Source organism: Pseudochaenichthys georgianus, chromosome 9 (assembly GCF_902827115.2).
Source record: "Pseudochaenichthys georgianus chromosome 9, fPseGeo1.2, whole genome shotgun sequence".
Lineage (NCBI taxonomy): Eukaryota > Metazoa > Chordata > Actinopteri > Perciformes > Channichthyidae > Pseudochaenichthys > Pseudochaenichthys georgianus.
The window spans coordinates 7,002,439-7,013,786 of NC_047511.1; the positions used below are offsets into that span (position 1 = coordinate 7,002,439).

Here is an 11,348-nt window from a genome sequence, read left to right on the forward strand (position 1 = left end):
TCTTTCCGTGTCGACCCCCCATGGGCAAATGCTCCCTTCACGGGAGATTTTGCGGCGGGACGGGTCATCAGGGAATATCACAGCTTTATTGCTGGGGCCCCACAATTAATGGCACATCCCCTGACACAGTGCTACGGAAAGTGGAAACACAGATGCATGCTAACGGAGTGGATGGACAGGACGCTGAAACAGGGTTACTCACTCCAGTTTTCCAGCACCCCTCCCCCGTGTACAGGCATAACAGAGGCGAAGCTATCATCCCAAAGGGAGATAGGCTTTCTCTCAACAGAGGTTCAGACTTTAGTGCGAAAACAGGTGGTATCTGTTGTGCGCACATGGGACAGAGAGAGGGGGCATCATTCTCTGTATTTTCTGGTGCCCAAGAAAACAGGCGAATTCAGGCCCATTCTGGATCTCCGTGGTCTGAATCTTCACATTGTACGCAAAACGTTCCAGATGATGACTGTGAAACGGTTATTGGAACTGGTGCAGCCAGGTGATTGGTTTACAACCATCGACCTGAAGGACGCCTACTTTCATGTCGGAATTGCTCCGAAACACAGAAAGTATTTACGTTTTGCCTTCCAGGGGGTGGCCTATGAGTACAACAGGCTGCCGTTCGGCTACTCCCTGTCCTCACGCACGTTCAATAAGTGCGTGGAGGTGGCACTTCAGCCGCTACGCAGTCGGGGCATATTCTTTTACCTAGACGACCTCATAGTTATGGCCAGCTCCAGGGAACGGGCATTGTGTCATATGGCTCAATTGATCCTACATCTACCCGAGTTAGGATTTGCGGTCAATTGGAAGAAGAGCACCCCCATGCCTCAACAACAGGTATTGTATTTGGGAGTGGTGCTCGATGCAGGCAGGCTAAGTGCCACCCTGTCAGAGAGCAGACAGGCATCCTTGCTACAGGTAGTTTGCAGACTGTGACAGGGGGCAACAGTGACGGCTTTAACTGTTATGCAGAGCCTGGGTCTCATGGCAGCGGCTCACGTTGTGGTCCCGCTGGGGTTACTGCATATGCACCGCCTGCAGAGGTGGTTCTCCAGCCTGTGTTTAGATCTCAAGAGACAGAAACGGCGGATGGTGACCATCCCCCCCTCACCGTTACGTCTCATCCTCCCTCTCTTGGGGAGAGTGAGGCGGGAGCGTCTGTCAATCATCCTAGTAGCGCCGAATCGCGTAGGGGCGCTGTGGTACTCGGAGATGACACAGTTAAAAAAATAGAGTCCCTATCTTGTAAATTGGGTTCCATTTTGTCGTACTTACAGTTGTTGGTGGACAAAGGGCTTGCTCATTCCACAGTGAAGGTGTATGCAGCAGCCATCTCGTCCCGTCATGAGGGATTTGGCGACAAGGCAGTTTTTGCCCAGCCACTGATGTCGCGGTTTTTGCGAGCGGTCAGCAGGCAGCGCCCAGTGGTGCGTGCCTCTGCCCCGCAGTGGGACCTGCCGCTGGTGCTCGAGACTCTGGTCACGGGACCATTTGAGCCTCTGGAGCTCTCCTCCCTGAAAGCACTGTCGTGGAAGACAGCGTTGCTACTTGCCTTAACGTCAGCCAAAACAGTGTCTGAGTTAACTGCTCTATCAGTGCACCCGAGTTGTTAAAACATCCGGGGTGACCAGAGCGGGGCGACACTCAGACCGAACCCCTCCTTTGTGCCCAAGAGCCTAAGGAGTACGTTCAGGTCGAGGGCCATTCAGTTGGGGGGTTTCAATCTCCTCCCCATAGTGGGGCGAGGGAGGCTAAATTGCACCTCCTTTGCCCGGAGCGTGCGCTGGCATGTTAGTGCGCACGGCTGCCCTTAGACTCACAGAACAGCTGTTTGTGTGTTTCGCCGGTGGGGTAACTGGAAAAGCTTTGTCCAAGAAACGCCTGGGGAAGACCTTCCCCACGGGAGTCCGTGCACACTCTACACGAGCCATGGCTGTATCAACAGCCTTATTTAATGGCGTAAGTGTGGAGGACATATGCACGGCGGCATCTTGGTCAACACCAGGTCCCTTCATTAAGTTTTATCTCTTGGACATGTCTGGCTCCGTTTCATCGTCTGTGCTTGCTGGAGCAATGCAGGACTGGTGAGGAGAGAGAGGGGGGCTGTGGGTCAGTGGGCATCCGACCCCCTCCCCTGACGTAATGTGCTTATGTTTCACGGGCCCCGGGGGACGTAACATGCACATGGGCCCAGAGGGGCTGGAGGTTTTTCCTTTCCCCTGCCATAAGACAGGGGGAGGAAATTATCTACATTATGGCACACCTCCACGGGGTAAGCGCGTTAGGGTGTGCCCGGCCCGCCGCAGCCTCTTTTTCTTCTCTCCTTGGCGTTGGCCGAGGGAGAGGTGAGGGAGGCGCAGCGGCTGCTAAACAGAAAGCCGGTCTGAAACAGGGGGATGGAGCAGTACTCTCGCGGGACAGCAGAGCGGGTATACGTCGGGCTCAGCCCCCTGCACCCATAGCGTCCAGTAGAGGGCGGAGCCTGTGAGAGATATAACGTAGGGTTATGTATGGTAACCCATGTTATATAAGCACAGCGGAGCCCTCTACTTGTGGAGCCCTGCTGCCTATGCTGCTCAGCTAAAAGAGAAAGTAAAGGGATAGCAGTGAATGGGCAGGGCCGCCTCTATGCAGTGGATTTCATTTCAAACCTTTATTTATACAGATAAATCCCATTGAGATCATTGATCTCTTTTTCAAGAGAGACCTGCTCAAGTAGTTCCACATGAAACATGTGTGCGCATTCAGGTAGGCCCGCCCAGGGGTCCGGCTACGGGTATGAGTCTCAGTGAAAGAATGCGTGCATAGATAGGATTGAGGGGAGTACCAATAGAGTCCAGTAGAGGGCTCCGCTGTGCTTATATAACATGGGTTGCCATACCCTACGTTTCAGGCATGTCCTTTCCTAACAGAATTAATAAGAAACTTAAAACATGAGATATTGATATTATAGTGTATTATAGTCATTACTTTATCTATTTATAATAATAGTAATAATAATAATAATAATAATAATAATGTTTATTCCATAAACAGAGAGTCTGTGCTGCTCATAGATAGACTATTGACTAAAATGAGAACTACCTAGTGAAAAGCATTATTTCAATCTGAAATGAACATAACCTGGCTCCGGTTATGTCTGCAGCATAAGTTTCCATGGTGATCTAGACATGTTAAAAGAGAGCCACCTTTTTATTTTTCACCTCTCCAATCCACTAATCTGCTTTGTGGCACTGTTGCCTCTGCACAGACAGCAGACATTTGTTGAGTGACTGCTTTAACTCTGTATGTCATGCTGATATAACTCCCACTGTCTTCCTCTTTGCTTTAGCAGCAGTGGCAGTTGGTGGGCGTTTATTCTCTGCGTTGGAAGAGTAGTGCGGTAATTAGAGGCCTGTGTTCACAGGCCATTTAAATGGAGCTATCAGCAGATCCGGTGCCCCCACATTGCTTTTCTTTTTTTTTACAGTTACCATCTGTGACGACAGTTAAAGCACCTGACATTTCCATTGCTGGCAATTAATGCCCAGGCCTGTTACTTCCCACGGTTTTGAGGGAATCAAAACTACATCCAACTACTGCTATCTTTAGTTCGTCACCAGACACACAGTTAGAGGGATGTGAAAGGTTCCTGAATTCATGCTGTATTGGAAAGGTATAAGAAAGGTTCTGCAGCAGAAGATCTGCTGGAGGCTACACTGAGGATGGAGTTGTAATGCTAACATTGGCAGACTGAGCCACTTTGTTATTTTCACCCAGATGGCCTTTGATTTTGACGTATCAAATGTGCATTATGAGAAGGTCGGATTTGTAATTTAATTATATGTAGTTTTGTTGCGTTTTTGTATATACCAATGTTAACCATGTCAAAACTACAACTGTGATCTGGAAGAGAATACGTTTCCCCCTACACCAGGGCTGTCAAAACTTTTTTCACCGAGGGCCACATACAGAAAAATATATAAGAAGGGGTGGGCCACTCACTAGAGGTTTATTACCTCATAAATTCTGTTATAAGTTGGAAAAGTCAATCCAATGTAGGTAAATTATTATTGATACTTGAAAATGCTTTTAGAAAAAACAGCCTCTATCACAGCTCTCCAGAGGGTTTCATTTGTTGTGTTGGCAGCTCATTCCTTAAAAACAGGGGCCTCAGATTGCTTTTAGAGGAAATATGGAGGGTATATTTCAATTTATGGAAATAAGTTATTGGGATTTTTTAGATTTGTTAGAACATGTTTTCAACTTTAATTGACTGAATTTATTTGAAAATTGGGCCTATTAACACTACTGTGTAATATATTTGAACATTTATATATAAGAATTACAATATAAGACAAGCAGAAGTTTATTATACTTAAGTCATTATACTTTTTTAATTTGCTGAGTGAGGGCCGATTCAAAATGGTCCGCGGGGCACATTTGGGACCCGGGCCGTAGTTTGGACACCCCTGCTCTAAACAATATTGAGCGTGCAGTTGTATGACAATGTAATTTTGTCATAATAATTTTGCTCAAATATGCTTCATCATAGGGAACCTGTGTTCATAGTGATGACCCGAGGGAAATAGACAAAACAGTAATGCTTTACCTGTTACCAAAAACCCTTATTTTCACAATTACCAAGACACAAAAGATGCAATTATTAGTTTGAAAACAACACACAATAATGATTCCGTCCAAACTTTCACAAAATTCGTAAGTAAGGACATTTGTGTTTGGTAGACTATTTCTTTGTTGTAACAATGCTTCTTGGCAATACATTGTTTACCGTTGGAAAGCCTGTTTAATTACCCATGGTGCCACATTTGTAAGGAACATGCATTTGTGGGAACAGCAGGAGAGCTGAGTATGTGGGGTGCGTCCATGAAAAATGTGACAAATCTCCTCTGCCAATGCCAAACAGCAGCTGCCAGGAGGCCTGCCATGAGTGTCCTTCACCTTCAGGCCCACTTGCACTGGAACCTCAACATGTGGAGGAACATTATGTTCAGAGCACTGGAATATGAAGGTAGGTATGGTGCAAAATGCGAGAGCTTGTAAAACCTGATGTGAGCACTTGTAGAGTACAATGTGAGAACTTGCAGAAAAATAATCTGAGCTTGTGTGCATACATTTACACTTGTATAAAATATCCATGTAGGCCTATCTGTGAACCAAATTTGAAGTCACAAAAAAAAAAAGTGTTGTAGCTTGTAGGAGAAAAATGAACTTAGTGATGAAATGTTCACTTTTTTTAATATATTTTCCATTTCAACTGCAACTTGGTTATTACAACCTCTCAAATCAGTCATTACAACTTCACGAATCTGCTCTGTGGCAGTATAAATCGACGAATCTGCGGCCTTGACTTTTGCTACACTTCTTGCGATGAATGTGTCGCTAAAGTAATTTTCACCTGTAGATGTGGGGGGAGCAGTGTTACGATTATTGTGTTATGTCACGTTTTGTATGTCTTGTTTTGGGTGTTTTCCTCTTGGTATATTGTCTGGTCCTTTTCCCTGTGTTCTATATCGTATAAGGCTTCGCCCTCTAAGGCTATCGCTATTGGGTAATCCCCACTGCACGTGTGCAGCACTGACAGACTTATTCCACGCCCACCTATGACGTGGGCCCCACCTCCAGGCTCACTTCCGTATAAATAGGAAGTAGGCCCTACAATCCACTCCTACTTTTCTTCAGCACTCCGTTGCAGAAGCATTGACAGGCAAAACCAGTTCTTTTAAGAGCTACTTACTGAAAAACAAACATTCCTCCTAAAAAGCTTTGTTTTTCTGGTAAGATGGAGACTGGGCAGGAAAGTCAAGGTTGCGTTAGGGATTGCCTCGTATGCGGGTCGGGCTACATTATGAGCTTTGACAGGCACTCACAGTGTGAGTCCTGCCTGGGAATAGAGCATGCGAACACTGCTCTCACTCCCGGGGTATCATGCTCGCATTGTGCCCGGCTGCCGCTGGCCCTCAGACAGCAGAGAGCGGACGCTCTCGCTGCTGCAGGTGCCAAGGACGATTGGCCTGTCCAGGAGGAGTACTGCGGGGACAAAGCCCTTGATTTCCTGGATCCGAATGGCGGGCACGAGTCGGACGACTACGTCCCCTCCATTCAGGGATCACCGGGTGAGGAGTCCCCCATTATCTCTCCCCTCCGGACGGAGGAGACAGGTAGGGGACCCGGTGTAGGTCCGGTGTATGACCCCGTGATCCCTATCTCCGCCAACACGGCATTGCCGTCGATTGGCGGGATTCTCCTGGAACTTCCGGAGATTATATCCAAGGCGGCCGCCTGGAGAAATCTCCCCGTTCCCCTAGCTCAGGAGAGCTCGCCTCCGGATGACATGTCCGGGGTGTTCTCCCGAGTACACAGGGTAAGGAGTGACCCGGTCTGGCCACGCTTTCAATGAGGGCTCCGATAGGGACATACGTGCCCCTCACTAGAGTGGTGGGATTCACGGATGTAGGTTTCCCGACCGTGCCTCCTCCAGAGCCGAACCTCACAGCGTTCTTTGGGGATAGGCAGGCCAGCGCAGTTACCGGACGGCAACCCATGCTGGCTGCCACCAAAGATCGGTTTGTCGCCCGACAGACGGACAGAATGCACCAGTGTGCGTTTCAGCCGTCAGCGGCGGCGAACAATATAGCGTTGCTGTCAAACTCCATGGTGGAAATGTCCGAGCGGTCAAAAACTATGTCCTCAGTGGAGGCTGAGGAGATAGGGAAGGCGGCCAGTCCTGCACTTACACTGTGCGCAGCAGTCGCAGTCTCGCAGGCGCGGATTGCGGCATGGGCGACACAGGTCCACCGGTATCTCTGGCTACAGCAGGGGAATATACTGGAGGGTGCAGGAAAGGATCTGCTGGAGGCTCCAATCAGTCCGGACGGACTATTTGGACCACAGTTCCACACCATGGTGGAGACTATGAAATCTGCGGCAGAGCAGGCAGATGACATAAGGTGTCACGCTAGCTGGCTTAGAGACAAACGGCCTCAGCGACAGCAGCGGCAGCCACAACAGCCCCCGCATCCCCCGCAACAGTCTCAACGGGGGCAGCGCGGACAGCGGCGAGAATGGAAACGGCATCAGAATCGCCCTTCGGCAGCTGCAGGGGCTCCGTCCCAGGTCTCCGCTCCTCCGCCGCAGAGACAGGATCTGCAGGCGACGAGCCGGAGGGGAAGGAAGAATCCCCGCTCCTGGTCTGCTCCTCCGAGTGAACCTCCAAGGAAGCAGAACCGAAGATGACTCTTTGGGGGGGTTATGTGGGAAGAGAGAATTATCAATATTATAATTATAATATAAATGATTCAAATCTCAACAGTGTGTCTGTAGCAACTGTGTCTCACGTATCCCCCACACTAGTCAGGCCGGCTGCCATTAATCCATTGATTAAAAGGCAGCAGGATTTGTTGCTTAATCCCTCTGCTTTTAACCTGTCAGTTAATAGACAGAGGGACTCGCCGTTTTGAGCCAGCGGTTTCTAATCTGTCGTTTAGCAAACAGCTAGGCTCGCTGTATAAGCCTGCGGTATTTAGCCAGTCGGTTATAAGACAGCAGGGCTTGACATATAAATCGGCCGCTTCTATCCTTTCGGGTAACAAGCAGCACGGTTTTCCTCTGTCTCAGTTGTGCCTACAACAACAATACAGTCGTATTAAGCCTAGCGCGGCTATTACGCACGAGGTGAAAAGCACTGCACACACCTCTGCGAGTTGGAGCATAAATCCACCTCAGGGTCCTGTTTATGAGCCTTCTCCTAAACAGAGACAGGATGAGAGTCGGTGTGTGATGCAGCGTGTGGAGACCCCTGCACAGCCCTTTAGGGCGGGGCCCCCCTTGGGTTGCTTCACAAGCAACAGCGACAAGGGCTCTGGCATGGCTTGTCACCATGACTACCACAGCACAACAAAAACAGGTACGCCCGCTTTCAGCGCGATGCTCAGAGTGGATGTGGATGTTATGTTTAATGGACGGATGGATGAGCAGGCTGATCGGCAGAGGTTACTCTCTGCAATTTGCCTTACCCCCCCCCCCCGCAGTTCGAGGGGATTCAGGAAACACTTCTGTCATCCCAAGAACAGTGTCTTGCGCTCCAGTCAGAGCTGCGGAAACTCCTGTTAAAAAGAGCAATCTCCAGGGTTCCGCAAGGGGAAGAAAATCAGGGGTTTTACTCCCGTTATTTTCTTATCCCAAAAAAGACCGGGGGGATGAGACCCATCCTAGATCTGTCAGCATTCAACAAAGTGATACAGAAAAGGCCGTTTCACATGCTGACAATCAAACAGGTAATGGAGTGTGTTCACCAGGGAGATTGGTGCATTTCCATAGACCTAAAGGATGCTTACTTCCACATAACCATCATCCCAAACACAGGAAATTCCTGCGATTTTCATTCCAGGGAATAGCGTACCAGTTCAATCGACTGCCGTTCGGATATTCCCTGGCTCCACGCACTTTTTCAAAGTGTGTAGAGGCGGCGCTGGAGCCGCTACGCAGAGGAGGGATGAGAGTGTTATTTTATCTGGACGACCTGCTGTTGCTGGCTCGCTCCAGAGAGGAAGCTGCTTTACAGACGGTACAACTCGTATCTCACCTGTCAAGCCTGGGTTTCATAATCAATTGGGAGAAGAGCTGTCCTCTTCCCTCCCAGATCATCATGTATCTGGGAATGGAATTCAACTCAGCCCGCATGAGAGCACGACTCTCACAGCGGAGAGTGGATAATTTGACAGCTCTCCTCAGGCGCGTCACACCCGGCAGGGTGGTGACAGCCCTTTCCGTGAGGCAGCTGTTGGGCATGATGTCAGCTGGTCACGTGGTGATTCCCCTGGGTCTCCTTCACATGAGGAGACTTCAGAGGTGGTTTATTCGCCTGCGCATCGACCCCGTGTGTCAGAGGAGACGCAGGGTGTGCATTCCTCTATCCATAGGTTTGGATCTGACCTACTGGAAAAATCCCCACGTCCTGTCCACCTCGGTGTTTACGGACGCATCGCTCTCGGGGTGGGGGGGAACATGCATGTTGCAGGCAGTGGGGGGACAGTGGCCGCCTCACATGTCCCTTCATATAAACACGCTGGAATTACTCGCCGTATGGAGAGTAATCCAGCACTTCGCCCCGTTGCTGTGGAATCATCATGTGTTGATTCGAACAGACAACAAGACGGCGGCAGCCTACATAAATCGTCAGGGAGGTGTACGATCAGAGCAGCTGCTGAACACAGCCAGACGGCTGTTGTGCTGGGCGTGCACACACATACTCTCGATCAGAGCAGTATATATTCCCGGCGAGCTGAACAGAGGGGCAGACCTCATGTCCAGAGGAGGTCCTCGACAAGGGGACTGGAGCCTCCACCCCGAGCTGGTCTCCCAAGTGTGGAGCAGGTTCGGGAGAGCGGAGGTAGATCTGTTTGCTGCACGCGGGAACGCGCAATGTGCTCTCTGGTTCTCCCTGAGAAGGCAGGATCACCCCCCTCTAGGGGTGGACGCGTTCGCACACAGACCTTGGCCCAGGGTGTTACTATACGCTTTCCCACCAGTCCCTCTGATCCCTCGGTTCCTGGACCGAGTGCAGGAGGAGCGACTGATAGCGGTCTTAATAGCCCCGGAGCGCACGGGAGCGTCCTGGTTTCCCTGCATACAGAGGATGCTGTCAGAGGAGACCGTGGGAAATTCCGTGGCGGGGGGATGCTCTCTCCCAGGCGGAGGGAGCAATCAGCGGTCACCCAGTGTTAGGCCAACGTTTGTGGGCATGGCCCCTGAACGGGAACACTTAGAGGGGCTCGGCCTCTCTCAAGATGTTGTGAGTACTATTCAGGGATCTAGAGCCGCGTCCACCAGGGCGTTGTACACAGCCAAATGGACAGCGTTCCAGCGTTGGTGTGTAGGAAAAGGCGTGGACCCCGTTGCGTGTCCCCTGCCTCACGTGCTATCATTCCTCCAGCTGTTGCTGGACAGGAATTTGGTCTATAGCACAACAAAAACATATGCTGCTGCCATTTCTTCATGCCATGGAGGTTTTGGGATCAGCACAGGGTTTAGTCACCCTCTGACAAAACGATTCCTACGAGGAGTACAGAGACTCAGACCGGTATCACGCGCTTTAGCGCCTCAGCGTCAGAGAGATGGAGAGGAGGGACAGAGAGCCTCAGGGCAGGTTCACACTGTGATCTTTCTGGTTCATGAAAGTGATGAATGGTGCGTTCATGGTCCATCCGTGACAGGTGCAGCCCTCCCCTTGTTACGCTCTGCGCCTCAGCCCTTCTGATCCTGACCCAGGAGTCACAACAACAGCAAACTGCTAGTGTTGGAAACTAAATGTAATGTCATAATTTCATCCAGGTGATCCATGTCGAGCACCTTGTCACTGAGAAATAAGAAAACGCTGCTTTTGTCTTCTGTTGAAAATAATGTGTACATTAACTTCTCACCTGTTTAACACTAGAACTTCCAACGGGGTCAATTTGACCCAGAGCTGTTTTTTATTGTATGTAACTTTTTTTCAATAACATATTAAAGTGTCCCAGTCCGTGACTTTTCCTGAAAGTGTGTTATGTAGCACCCTATGTTGTTAAAAATTGTCAATATGAAGTCAGATTGAAGAAATCGGCAAAAGAATTGGCATTTATACCTATTACCGCCAAGCGGGTCATATTGACCCCACCCCTTTTCGCGCTATTGATTTTGCGTGTAAGCAAACATGACGTGTCGCTATAGCAACGCCTTTTGTCTACTGCAGTTCTATTTCGTATATGGCTATATCGCTATTGGGTTATCCCTCTGCGCCCCCACGCAGCACTGAAACACTTGTAGTCCACGCCCACCCGCCAGGTGGGCCCCACCCTCGGGCCTCCTTCCGGTATAAATAGGAAGGTGGCCCGGCAATCTGCCCCCTCTTTTCTTCAACAACCAGCAGTACTGAAGCACGAGAAAGAATCATGAGCAGCAATGATCGTATCCGCATGTGTCCTTCGTGCAATACAGGATATATCATGAGCTATGATTTGCACCCGATATGCGCATCCTGCCTGGGGCCAGAGCACGCGGACGCGGCTCTCAGCCAGCAGATCGCATGTTCTCACTGTGTGCGTCTCCCATCATCCGACAGGAAGCAAAGGGCGGACACTCTAGCTGCTGCGGGTGAGGAGGACGACTGGCCCATCCAGAACAGGGACAACAACCTGTTTCTGGAGGCGAGTGGGGGGCAGGAGTCGGACGACTCCTACCCCGTCTCCCTCCATGGCTCGCCTTACGGCTCTCCCCTTCCCCCTCTTCCCCGGACGGGGGAGACAGGGTCGGAGCGAGAGTCAGAGGTGGCGGCCGAGCACGTGGTCCCCTTCTCCGTGTCCACGGCGCTG

At 50.3% G+C, this 11,348-nt stretch overlaps 1 non-coding gene across 1 annotated transcript; it reads left to right on the forward strand.

Moving 5' to 3' along the window:
* Positions 1–10,159: 10,159 nt before the first annotated feature.
* LOC117453234 (small nucleolar RNA U13) lies at positions 10,160–10,260 on the forward strand. The gene has a single exon (XR_004552877.1). It is a non-coding gene; the product is annotated as a small nucleolar RNA U13 (small nucleolar RNA).
* Positions 10,261–11,348: the final 1,088 nt, after the last annotated feature.